This window comes from Dipodomys merriami, unplaced genomic scaffold (genome assembly GCF_024711535.1).
Source record: "Dipodomys merriami isolate MVZ:Mamm:240054 unplaced genomic scaffold, mDipMer1.0.p SCAF_4, whole genome shotgun sequence".
In the NCBI taxonomy this organism is placed as follows: domain Eukaryota; kingdom Metazoa; phylum Chordata; class Mammalia; order Rodentia; family Heteromyidae; genus Dipodomys; species Dipodomys merriami.
In genome coordinates, this window is record NW_027205603.1 from 50781112 (window position 1) to 50794138 (window position 13027).

General features: G+C 40.4%; 1 pseudogene; it reads left to right on the forward strand.

Annotated features, from left to right (window-relative positions):
• Positions 1 to 2512: 2512 nt before the first annotated feature.
• LOC138806273 (pre-mRNA-splicing factor 38A pseudogene) lies at positions 2513 to 3321 on the forward strand (annotated as a pseudogene).
• The last annotated feature ends 9706 nt before the right edge of the window (positions 3322 to 13027 follow it).

Genomic DNA, 13027 nt, shown 5'->3' on the forward strand with positions numbered 1-13027 from the left:
GCTGGGCAGACACTCTACCACTTCAACCAGATCTTCAGCCCTTTTGCTTTTATTTTTCAGAAAAGATTTTATGCTTTTTTCCTGAGCCACCCTCAGACCATGATCCTCCTATCTCCTCCTTCAAAGTAGTCGGGCTTATAAGCATTAACCATTGTAATTATTATTTCTCTGAATCATCCCAACAACTTTATATGGGTGAAGACAGTGAGAGATGAGACTGTCTCAGAGCTTGCCAACTGCCCAATTGCTGTTCTCCAGTAACTTGGTACCTTGGAGGCCTGTTTTGATTTTTGTCATTATACCTCTCCCACATCTACCCTTCCCCTGCCCCAGCTATCTGTGTTGTCCTCCAATTCAAATACTTTCTTCATGAGACCAGGGATGGGTCATCTTGTTCTTTTCTGCAACCTCAATAGTCAAAGCCTTCTATTGCTGTCTTTCCCGATACACTTTACCAAATGACTGGGTCAAAAATAAAACACATGAGTGGAGAATTGAACTCAGGACTATTTGATGCCAAAGTCCCCCTCATCAGTGTACTCTACAGCCTCCACAGGTGGCTGTAGAGGAAGGAAGACCAGAATTGTTGGCTCAAGGAATTAGTTTAAAACTGTAGGTTCTTCTTCTTAAAGGGTAGCTTAAACCGGGTGCCGGTGGCTCATGCCTGTAATCCTAGCTACTCAGGAGGCTGAGATCTGAGGATCTCGATTCAAAGCCAGCCCAGGCAGGAAAGGCCATGATAACTCTTATCTCCAATAAACCACTCAGAAAACCTGAAATGGTGCTGTGGCTCAAGTGGTAGAGCGCTAGCCTTGAGCTGAGGAGCTGAGGGACAGCGCCCAGGCCCAGAGTTCAAGCCCCTCTTAGACTTAAGAGTAGCTTAATTCTACAATTAGTCCAAAACAAAATCTTATTGAGACTCTACGCCTTTGAACAAAGTCTCATTTTCCATCTTTCCTAAGTTTCACCACCAGAGGAAACAGGGGAGAGTCATAGTGGCCTTCATTGTGTTTCAAGGACTCACCTTAGAGGGTTATTGATTATTTGAGGGTATTAAGGCTGGCAACCCTTTGTGTTACAGATTGTGCAAGGGGCAGAGTCTAATACTGATACTTGGGAGGGTCAGTTATTTTCCAGAGTTCTTCCATCTGCTTTACAATACTTATTTCCTTAGTCATTATCTGCCCAATACCACTATTTGCCATCCACCAAGTGATTTAGGAATGGGAGCACCATTGCCCACATCTATTAACCTTTCTGTGTGTGCTTGAAAGCGATTAAGGGTGTTCTAACCTATGTTGCCAGTTGTAGAATAGTAAATATTCAAAGAATAATCTTATCATGTGAAGTACTTCTGGCTGGGTAAGTGCTTGCTTAGGCTGCAGCACTGCCCAGGTAATTACCAGGTAATAAGGCAGGATCGTTTGCCTTTGTTGGGACAGAATACGCAAGAAAAATTACTAGATGCAGAGTAGGTTCTACTGGGCATCTCTCAACTTGTCTTAGTTTTTTTGTTTGTTTATTATTCTTTTTTTTTTTTTTTGTCGGTCGTGGGGCTTGAACTCTGGGCCTGGGCGCTGTCCCTCAGCTCTTCAGCTCAAGGCGAGCGCTCTACCACTTGAGCTACAGCGCCACTTCCGGTTTTCTGGTGGTTTATTGGAGATAAGAGTCTCATGGTCTTTCCTGCCTGGGCTGGCTTTGAACCGCGATCCTCAGATCTCAGCCTCCTGAGTAGCTAGGATTACAGGCTTGAGCCACCAGCGCCCGGCTGTTTATTATTCTTAAAGGGAAATGCCAGTGTGTATTTCTCTTACACAAGCCATAAAAGGAAAGCTCAAAAGAGGTTATTTCAGGATAACTGCTATAGATTTTTTATTTTTTATCCAACATTTATTATATCCAGGCTTGCTTCATATACTAACCCATCTAGTCATCATAAGAGTCACATGAGATTACTTTTTTTTGTGAAAATACTGTACAGAGGGGTTACAATTACATGGGCAAGATATCGAGTACATTTCTTACCAAGCACTGTTGCTTCCTCCTTTGTTTCCCCTTCCCATCCCTTCCCACCTCCCCACCCCCCCACCCAATCCTCTCCCCCCACCAAAGTTGTAAAGTTCCTTTTTCGACATAACGACTTGTACATCTCATTGTTGCAATGGGTCCACCTGTATCCCTATTTAAACGATTTGTTTTTTCCCTTCCCCTCCACTAATTATACCATCATCAAATACAGTGAAAGCAGGGATTATACCGTGGGGGAGGACCATACAAAGCAACAAAGAAATCATCTTATAAATATGTTAGAAACAATTGCATTAAAGAAAATAATTTGAATACTTATCTTGGGGTTCATTTCCCTAACATCAACTTATCTGACCTTTTCTGCTTAACTTAGACATACACTGGTTATTGATATAGTTTAAAAAATAAACAAGTAGAGTTTACTGACTATCATGAGAGGATTGTCATCTACACTTGGATAAAACCATAGTTCAGAAAATGAAGGATGAAGGATGCACATAGCATGCTTGACATCAATCCTCAATATCTGGAAGAGAAGATCATTGGGATGCAAATTCACAAGCATCAGTACTGGAAAGAAGAGTGCTTTGGGCTTACAGATGCTTCAAATTCAACCTGAGAGGGTTGTCCTTGCTGAATTTATTAAAAATACAGATTTCAAGTACATCCATGTTGGGGGCACTTGACATGAGGCTGATGGGTACTGTAATTGATTGCTACAAGTATCTGAAGCCTTTGTACAACGGCTATCAAAAAATCCAGAGCCAGAACTGAAATGGAGAGTGTTCACTGATGCGTGTGGATGAGTTCATTGATGAACTAGTGCCCAGTAGGTGAGTCTGTGAGATCATTCTTGCTCAACTACAGAAACGCTGTGTGCTAGAGGAGGCTGAGCCACGGGAACCTCGAGTGAGTTTTCTAGAAGACATGGATGGTGTGGAGTCCAGTGAAAAGGAGGAAGAAGAAGAAACTGGAAAGAGTGCCACCACCTGATCGCTGCCAGGCCTGGACAAGCTTTGTGGCGTCATCCAGAAATTAGAATCAGTCACACCAAAGAAGAAACCCCGCCCCCACCAAGAAAGGCATGGGAACAAGAGTCCAAGACAGCACCCAAGCAGGTCCCCAGGTTCCACACACAGATCCTGCTCCAAATCCCCTGGTTGTCACCATAGTCACAGACATAGGAGCCACTCAATGTCTCCTGAAAGGTGCAAGAAAAGCCACAAGACGAGCTGGAGAGGGACTGAGTAACAGATTCCATTTGGTTTTAGTCCAAATGGGCCTTGTGGATCTGAGGTCATCTGTTCAGACTGTGAGATTAAAATCTGCTCTCCAGGCAGCTATAAGAATATTTTAGTTTTTTCTTACCAGGTTTTTTTTTATGTTTTGTCATTTTCTATTTTTTTTCTGGACAAAAATACTTTTTTGTTTCAAATTTTTTATTGTCATCAAGTGGTTACATAATTTCCCAAATTCCACAGTATTGTGGGATAGTGAAGCTTAGTTAAAGTCACAAACACATTCTGACCTTCATAGGACAAATTGTCTATCATAGTCTATAACATTTATGAGTTCTATGAGCTCTGTGATAGCTATTTCTTCCATATTGGGTGGTATGTACATTTCTTTTGTTTTGCATAGCATCAGCTGTTCCCTCTTTTCCACTTGTTCCCTCCCTCCCATCGCTGCCATTGAGTTGCTTAGTTCATTTTGTTTTGTCGTTTTCTTAAATGAAAAAGGGGCTGAGTTTTATTATCTCTTTTTCAAGAGTAATCAACATCTTTGAGGGATGTTTCCTAAAATCAGTTTTTGACCAAACCAGCTGGGACTCTATTCGAACTTAGGAGGGTGGAAAGGTTCTGGGGCTTGGGGATATTAATGAGAAGGAAGGGATGTGGCCATCCGGTGGCCTTTCCCTTTTTGCTATTAAACTTATTTGCCCTTTTTTCTGTACTTTGGGTTTTTTTTTTGTTTGCTCTAACGTAAGAACTGCTTTGAAAATTCTGGGATTTGTGCTACTGCTGGATGTGTGGCTCACGTGGTAGAATGTCTGCCTAGCAAAGGCAACAGTCCAAGTTCAAACTCCAGTACTGTTTAAAACAACAACGACTGCCAAATGTAATTAATTCTTAATTGAAAACTGGTTAGGAGAAGTTTTTCAATAATATTCAAACAAACATAGCCTTCTTCCGGACTTAATTCAATTTCATTAAGTAGTTAAAAAAATAGTACTTAGCAGCCTTTACACTTTTACTTACTTTGTTGCTGGGGATTGAACCCAGGTCTTTCTGCTTGTTAGCTGAGCACTATACCATCTTAACACCCTTTATGCAGTACATTTTTATATAGTGCCATTTGTTCACTCCCATAAGACTTGAATTCAAACTTTAGATGCTCAGTCTTTATTCTACAAGTATTAACATCCAAGCCCAGTTATTCTTGGGTTTTGATCTGAGTTGCTTAACAGTTGCTTAACATCATAAAATATTATATTAGGAAGAGAAAGCTTTTTTTTAGAGAGGCAGAGAATGAGGGTTCTGGTGGTAATGAAAATGATGTATTAAGCTTAATAGGTTTGAGACAGCTATGGTGTATGATATAATTGGATAAAGCTCAGAGAGTCAGCAATAGGGACTAGAACTCAGCATAATAACCTAAGCAAGACTATGTTTAAATAAATAATATTTATATAAAATAGCTCAAGGGATGTAGGTATATATGTGTGTGTGTGTGGAGAGAGAGAGAGAGAGAGAGAGAGAGAGAGAGAGAGAGAGAGAGAGAGAGAGAGAGAGAGAGAGAGAGAGAGAGAGAAAATAGCACCATAGGCAATATTTTTGATAAGAACAAGTCAACTATTTAATACTGGAATGACCCATTCACAAAGGTAGAAGAATTAGGAGTGGGTAAAAGCCAAAAGATTTAAAGCCCTATAGACACTGATACTCAAAAGAATATTAATGTCTTAGCAAAGTTTCTTTGCTGTAAACACAATTCCTCCTTTCAAAATGGGGGAAATGGTTGAATGGTTTCCTACAACTCTTTCTAGGAGGAAATCATTGGATGGCCAGCTGCTCTATTTGATCTAGCTTTTTGAGAAGTTTTATCTGGTCATAGAAAAAATATGTTTGTTGCTCATTACTGAACTGATAGACTTTTGCAGCAATAATTTAAGCAGGGTTTTTTTTAATCTATTTGAACTTTCATGTTTTTCAATTATTTCTAATACCTGAATAATTACCTGAATTATTCAGGTAATTCATTTTATACAAATACTTCCTGCTTCTTAAGTCTTTTATATTTGAAGAGTTCTGTAAAATAAGTTTGCTGGTTGGTTTTATGCACATTTTGTTTGGTTGGTTGGTTTTGTACAGGGGATAGAACTCAGTCTCCTGATTTGCTAGGTAAGTGTTCAATTACTTGACCCTTATCCCAGTCCTTTTGCTTTTAGTTTATCAGATAGGGTTTTGCTAACTTTCCTTGGGGCTGATCTTAAACCTTGATCCTCCTGTCTCTTCCTTTAGGCCAACTGTGGGCCTCTGCACAGTACTTTCTAGTATCCAGATTGTTTTTCCTCCACAAATCATAATTGTCATCACTGATAATTATCTAGAGAGGTCAAGATTCTAATTTCTTCATCGCTATTTTCATTTTCAAGTGGACGGAGACACACTTAAGCAAGTTTAGTGTGTAAAGTTTCCATACTGTTAACCCTATCATCAGAAGCAACAGTGCACAGATACCTCCTCCCCATTATCCCACTCCCAGATGGAAGCCGTTCATTTTTGGCCGTGTCTCATTATGTAGCCCAGGCCTGCCTGGAAACAAAGCTTGAGAGCCTTCTGCCTCTGTTTCCTAGGAAGCTGAGATTACAAGTGTGTATTACTCCACTGTAGGATATTTAGTATTATAGGAACTAACATGTCCAGGTTTCAATGTTCCAGCGTAGGTATTGTTTGTTTGGTTGTAGTACTGGGAACTGAACTCAGGGCTTCACATATGCTAGGCATATACTTGACTATTTGAGCCATACCTCCATCTATATTGTGATTTGTTTGTTTTTGATATCAGGTCCATAACTTTGTCCAGGCTGGCTTGAACTCATAATCTTCTTGCTTCTTCCTCTTGAGAAGCTGGAATTACAGATGGTAAAAAGTATGTCCAGCTCCAATGTAATGATTATTTATCAGGCTCTGGGACTCCTTGGTGGACTAAAATGGCCCATTGCTAGTTAATTATTATAAGACTAGACATGACTTAGGTTTCAGGTCAGGTAGACACGTGTGACAAGCAACTACCCTAAAAGAGAAAACCCAGACAACTTAGTGACACCACTGAGCCTCAGATCTGGTTCCTAACAGGAAGAGTTGCCTTGAGCTGCAACTCCTTATAGCTTCTTGAGGTCTTACTGAGATTTGCCAAGGTCGTCTCACTGAAAGGTACTCTGAGAATGACTAGGAAGAGGAAAACAAGGTGGGGAAACCTGGTTTTTCCAGCAACACAGGACAGCAGTATGTCTGCAGGTTTAATTAACCCTGCTCTCACAGGCAGGGCAGACATAGTACCCACAGAAGGGCAGAAAGGGCAGAAAGGAAATTGCGCCTTTGGGAATGTATCAGAAAAATCTAGGGCCTTGTTTATTACCAACAATCACAATCTATAGCCCCTATGCTGTTGTGGATATTAGCCTGCAAGCAATGGACAAGACAGGAATAAATGGAGAAAGAGTACAAAAGAGCCAAACATAGCTGTTTTCTAAGGAATCTTTCAGCTGCCATAGGGATCTGAGGGTAATGAAGGGAAATATAAAAGTAAAATTGCTTTTAGATAGAAAAATAGTTTCTCTCCAATAAATGAGAATAGCTCTCTAATCACATTCACCATCTTAATCCTAAAAATCTCATTGTTCACATAAACACACACACACACACACACACACACACACACACACACAGAGTCAGCCACACAGGTTTTCACTCTGCACCAATTGCCAATACTTTTTGTCTACAGAAGCTGAGGGCAACAATTACTCACATATTCGTCTCATTATCTACCTGCATCTTGCCATGTTATAAAAAGGACTAAGATAATCTGTGTGGATATGTGACAAGAATTTAAATTAGATGTAGTGGGGAGGTGTCCAAGAAGATACAAAATCAAACAAGAAAAAAGACAGGAGCTGGAAGAGTGGCAAAGCCTAATGCCTACAGATCCCTGCTAGTCACCACAGATTTTCCCGTTTACTTCTGACTGAATCAGACTAGAAGCCCACTCACTTCCATAATTTCCATCTATGAAAAGGATTTCCAATCTGAATTAGTGGAAGAGCTAATAAAATTAGTCACTAGGCCCAACTATAGAATCTCAAACTGTAAATCTAAGGTGAGAATGTAGAGTTTACCATTGAGCAAGTTCCTACGGATCTCTGAGACAAAAGCAAAGAAAGCACTCGGGATCAGAATATGACTGCTATTTTGGAGGGTGTTGTTTGGTTGATTTGCCTTGTTCTCTGCAATATTGGACATTGGACCTTTCAAATTTTAATTAGGCAAGTGCTCAATCACTGAACTACAGCCCCAGTCTTATGTTTTATGCGGCTTTCATTTACTTTGTCTAGGCTGTCCTCAGATTTGTGATCCTTTGGCCTCAAGTCTCCTGTGTAACTGGCATTACCATACATAGCATTGTGCCTTGCCAATGATCATTATTTTTAATATTAAAATCAAAGAGGGCTTTCCAAGAAGCAAGAGTTTGTAAGATAGAAAAATCTCTTACAGAAATTCAAGTTTCAGAGCTCCACATTCTATCACTTATAGTAACCTTCCAGATTATAAAACCTATTACCTAAAAATAAATGTACTCTTTACCTAACTTATGTATCTGTACATGCCTTTATAATAATAATTTATTTTTTTGTCAGTCATGGTGTTTTAACTGTGGTGTTGTCCCTGAGCTCTTCAGCTCAAGGTGAGCACTCTACCACTTGAACCATGGAACCACTTCTGGTTTTCTGGTGTTTAATTGGGGATAAGAGTTTCACAGACTTTACTGCCCCAGCTGGCTTTGAACTGTGATCCTTAGATCTCAGCCTCCTGAGTAGCTAGGATTACAGGTGTGAACCACGGGCACCCAGCAGTTTAAAAACTATTTAAAGCTATTTGGAATGTATTATGTTGAGATTTGGTGAAAACAGAGACAAGGGCAAAATCCATATTTCCCAGAAACTCAAGTTTCATCAGTTTGGCTTCAGTTAGAAGAACTATCTACCAAGCAGAAAATTAAGAACCTTTTAGCAAACTTCTTAGTAAACAGACCAGCAGGCTTCTTTAGACTTTGGTTTTGGAGGAATGTTATCTAGTTAATCTTATCCTTTAAAATGGATTCCTCCCCTAGTCTTGAATTAGGGTGGAAGGATGATGCCTTGGAGCTGGGATGGATGCAAACTGTTGTCTAGGAAGATGAGACTGTTTTCAGCCAAAATCATCCCAAGTTCTCAGTACAGGAAAGTTCTCAGTAGACATGAACATTATTCTATCATGTAGCTCCATTCAATTCAATAGCAGAAGAAACTTGGATTTTATTGTATTTTTGCATCACTTATTTTTTCTTTTGATTTTTCTTAAGTCAGTCCTAGGTGGTCTTATCCTTTTGCAGGATGATGTGAAATGGTTCTAGACAATTTATTTGTAGGCAATCACAAAGTTCTTGCTCTCAAATCCTGGTATAAGTGGCTTGAGAGGTTTTATGAATTATATTAAGAACTCAGTCACTCACTTACCAAGATTTACAGAAGATTTGCTGTCTGCCTAACCCTGGCCAGATGAGAGAGGAAGAACTGTTCTCAAGGAATTCCTAGTCATGCTTCCATAGAGCAGAGGTATATAAGAGAAAGGGAGAGGAGAAGAGAGGAGGGGAGGGGAAAGGAGGGATTTGGAGACCTCCTTGCTGCTTGGAAAATCCCAAGCAGCTCTTTAGGTACTACAATCCTGCCAGCCTTGAGCTCTGCTAGTTCAGGTGCCTTCAACAGTCGCCCTCAGAGGTCCAGATGTGAGGCCCCTTGCCAGCAGTGGCCAAGTCAATATAATGTTTCCCTAGTATTGCTCCATGTATAACAAGCAGTATGTCCCTCCCTTGGATCTCTCCTCACAGACCACACTGACTCCACGGTTCACTCTTTCTAGAGAAAAGGTGGGCAAACAGTAGTGTGTGTAGGGTATTTGCATATGTTTTTAGTAGTGGGTCCATTTTTTGCAGAAGTACTGAAATGTATCAGTGGAAAAATATTCTCAATTTTCTATGTTCTATGATTAGTGAACCACTTTAAGAAGCAGAAGCTGGAAGGCAGCTAAAATCTGTTAGATACACATTCTGGGCACCTATGGCTCTGCTTATGAGTTAATCCACAATACAGTCTATGATGAATTCTGTGTGTGTGTGTGTGTGTGTGTGTGTATGTGTGTGTGTGTGTGTGTGTGTGTGTGTGTGTGTGTGTGTGTGTGTGTGTTTTGGTTTGGTTTTTGAAACAAGATCTCACTATTTAGCCAGGCTGGCCTCTTACTTATAATCCTCTGGTCTCAACCTCCTGGAACTACAGACATATGCCCCTGGGCTTGGCACTCCTTGGTTTTAATTTTTTTGTAGTGGACCAAACCTACGTCCTTGTACATTCTAAACAAATGCTCTAACTCTGAGTTACATACTCAACAACCCCTGCTTTTAATATTCTATTATTATCTATACTAGATTATTAAATTCAAATATTGACTAAAAAGTTTATTGAAGAAAAAGTAAAATGTTTGGAAATAAGCATACTTAACATGATTCTCTATGTGCTGTTTGCCATCTAGTGTTCAGTTTGGGAACTAAAAATGGGTAGTATTTTCTCATCATGCTCATCCAGTGGCAAAGGGCTGATTCAAAATAACAATATTTTTAAATCAAATTGTAAGCCGAGCACTAGTGATTCATGCCTGTAAACCTAGCTACTAAGGAAGCTGAGATCTCAGGATCATGGTTCAAAGCCAACCTACGTAGGAAAGTCCTTCCAATTAACCACCAAAAAGTCAAAAGTGGAGCTCTGGCTTAAGTGGTAGTTACTAGCTGTGACCAAAAGGCTCAGGGACAGTGCCCAGGACCTGAGTTCAAGTCCCAGAGCCAGCGCACACACACACACAAATCAAATTGTACTATACAAATCTGAGATTTCCCCTACTGTCACTGTATTTGATTTTGGTACCCTGGTATTATATATACGTTTATCAGAATTAGGGAAGGGAAGGGGAACAAAAGAATTGTGAGACAAAGGACATGGGGGGAACCAATGTAACAGCGATATCCACAAGACAATATATTGGAAATAATTTGTACAACTTGGGGGGGGGATTAGGGAGGAAGGGAAAGTGGGAGAAAAGTGAGGGAAGGGGTAACAAGTTTGATAAGAACTGTACATAATGGGCTGGGAAGGTGGCTCAGTGGTGGAGCGCTTGCCTTGCATGCATGAGGCCCTGGGTTCAATTCCTCAGCGCCGGAAGTGGCGCTGTGGCTCAAGTGGTAGAGCGCTAGCCTTGAGCTGAAGAGCTGAGGGACAGCGCCCAGGCCCAGAGTTTAGGCCCCATGACCGGATCCGCCACCCTCCAAAAAAAAGAACTGTACAGATTACGTTAGTTATGTAACCCCTCTGTACCTCAAAATTCTGAGATTTGTGGAGGTGGGTGAGTGGAGGAATGAGTTGGTTACTTGTAAGAGATTGTTTAATTCTTGAAAATGAAATGTTTTTCAGTTCCAGTTACCAACTAAAGTGTTCCTGGAACATTTTAGAAATACAAATGGCGAGGCACCAATCCAGAATGGCAGAGGTGGGACCTGAGCACATGGAAAGCCAAACTCTTGTACCAGCAAAAACTTAATCTATTAATAACACCTATGAACCTCAGCAAAAGGAAGATGATGAACTGCTCCTTGTTTAATATAGGGATCAAATATGATCAGGAATATCAAGTACTCAGAGTATTGCACGCTACATTGTGCTCAAGAAATGCCCAAATCATTAACAAGTATCCATTGTGATGGAATATATTTTGAGGTATTTAAAAGGAAAAATTATTTAAGGGATATGAACATTTAAATATTAGAAATTAGAACATATAGGGCCTGGGGCCCTATATGAAGTAGTATTGCCTGCCTAGCAAGTCCAAGGCTCTGCGTTCATGCCCTTGTACTGTCAAAAGCAAACAAAGAAAAAAAGAATGTGTTAAAACTCTTAGCCTCTTCCCCTCTACACTGTAGCAGCACAGGCTGATCTCTGTTGCCCTAATTCACCACACCTGGCTATGTGGCTTTCTCCTTTCTTTTCCTTTTTTTTTTGGGGGGGGGTAGGATGGGGGAAAATGGGGATATATTAGAAATTGAATTTAGGGCTTGACACAAGCCAAACACCCAGCCTACATTTTCTTATCCAGTGCTGACATAAAGCACTTTAAGGCCTGGTTATTTTCCCATTATTCCAAATGTCTGTTATGGATACCCAATTCCCAATTTCTCAGGAGACATTTCACTTATCTTGCTTGGGTTTAATGTCACCTGTGAATCAATCGAGGCACAGGCATACCATTTACAAGTGTGGTGACAGTAGATGTATCCGTGTGCTAGGCTGGTCATGACTTATAAATATCTTTACAATTATTGGGAGGAAAAGATCTATTGTCACTATATACTATTCTGGGCAGACAACATCCCATAAAGCTCAGAGGAGTCTGTTGAAGAGCTGGCCTGTAAGTCTGGTTGGAGTGTTCAGTAGGAAAGTTCAGTGGATTTTATATTAAAAAAAAAAAAAAAAACAAAAAAAACCTATGATACATTCCTGGCAGAATAGGAAAAGGTAAACATCAAATGACATGTTCTAATTTGAAAAGACAGAGGAAGAGAATGTGTAAGAGTAGAAAATTAAATTTTGCTTGAGACATGCCAAGCTGACTCAAGGACTTTCAGAAAGGAGCATCCAGGAAAGAGGTGGAAAGTCAGGGTGAGATTTTAAAAGGGAGGTCATAAAAACTAAAGGCATTAAGGATGTGCTGGGCAGCAGAGGCTCATGCCTGTAATCCTCCCTACTCAGAAGGCTGAGATCTGAGGATAGCACTTTCAAGTGAGCTGGGGCAGGAAAGTCCTTGAGCCTCTAATCTCCAGCTAACCACCCCACTCTAGGAACCGTGTCTGTACCAAAGTCAGTGAATAAAAGAAACTGACAAGTGAAAATTCCAAAGTATGATTTTGAAATCAAAGAACAGAAAATGAGAATGAGCTGCAGGTTGAACAAGATAGTCAGAAAATGCTTCGCTTGTGTGAATTAGGATATCACAGATGACTCCAAAAAAAAGTATAGAAACATTAGAAAAATAGGATGTGCCAGACTAGAAATCATCCACATTTGTGTAGATGGATTTTTCCATATTTTTCAGTGCTTTTTTTTTTCAATGCTGCATAAGCACTGTAAGGCCATTCCTTAGTTTTGCATTATTTTGTTGCTGACAGACTTTTGATCTGTTTTACATTTAGACTGCTGCTAGGAACACACTGCACTGCCTTTTATACACCACACGATGCAATCAATATCGTTCCTCTTTAATTTGGACATCCAATTTCTGAAAAGACCAACTGCTTACTTACTGCAGTATAATGGCCTCTTTCCTAAAGGAAGGTTGTCTAGCCCTGTATCAGTAGCATGGCTTCAAGATGGACTTCAGGTGGAAATCTTCTAAATTTGTCTTCTACTTTCAGGTGGTTTCAGTTGTTTTTGACTCTATCGTTCCATATTTGTTATCAACCCTCTCAGCTAACCTCCTGCTGTAGTGTGAAAGCTGAGTGCTCTTGAAAGGCCCATGTGGTCCCAGCCAGTGGTGGCGACACACAGCAGCAATCTCGGTACCTGGATTGCAAGCTGGAGACCAGCCTGGGTTAGACTGAAAATCTGTCTTAGGAAAACCAAAATGAAGGGATGGCAGAGGAA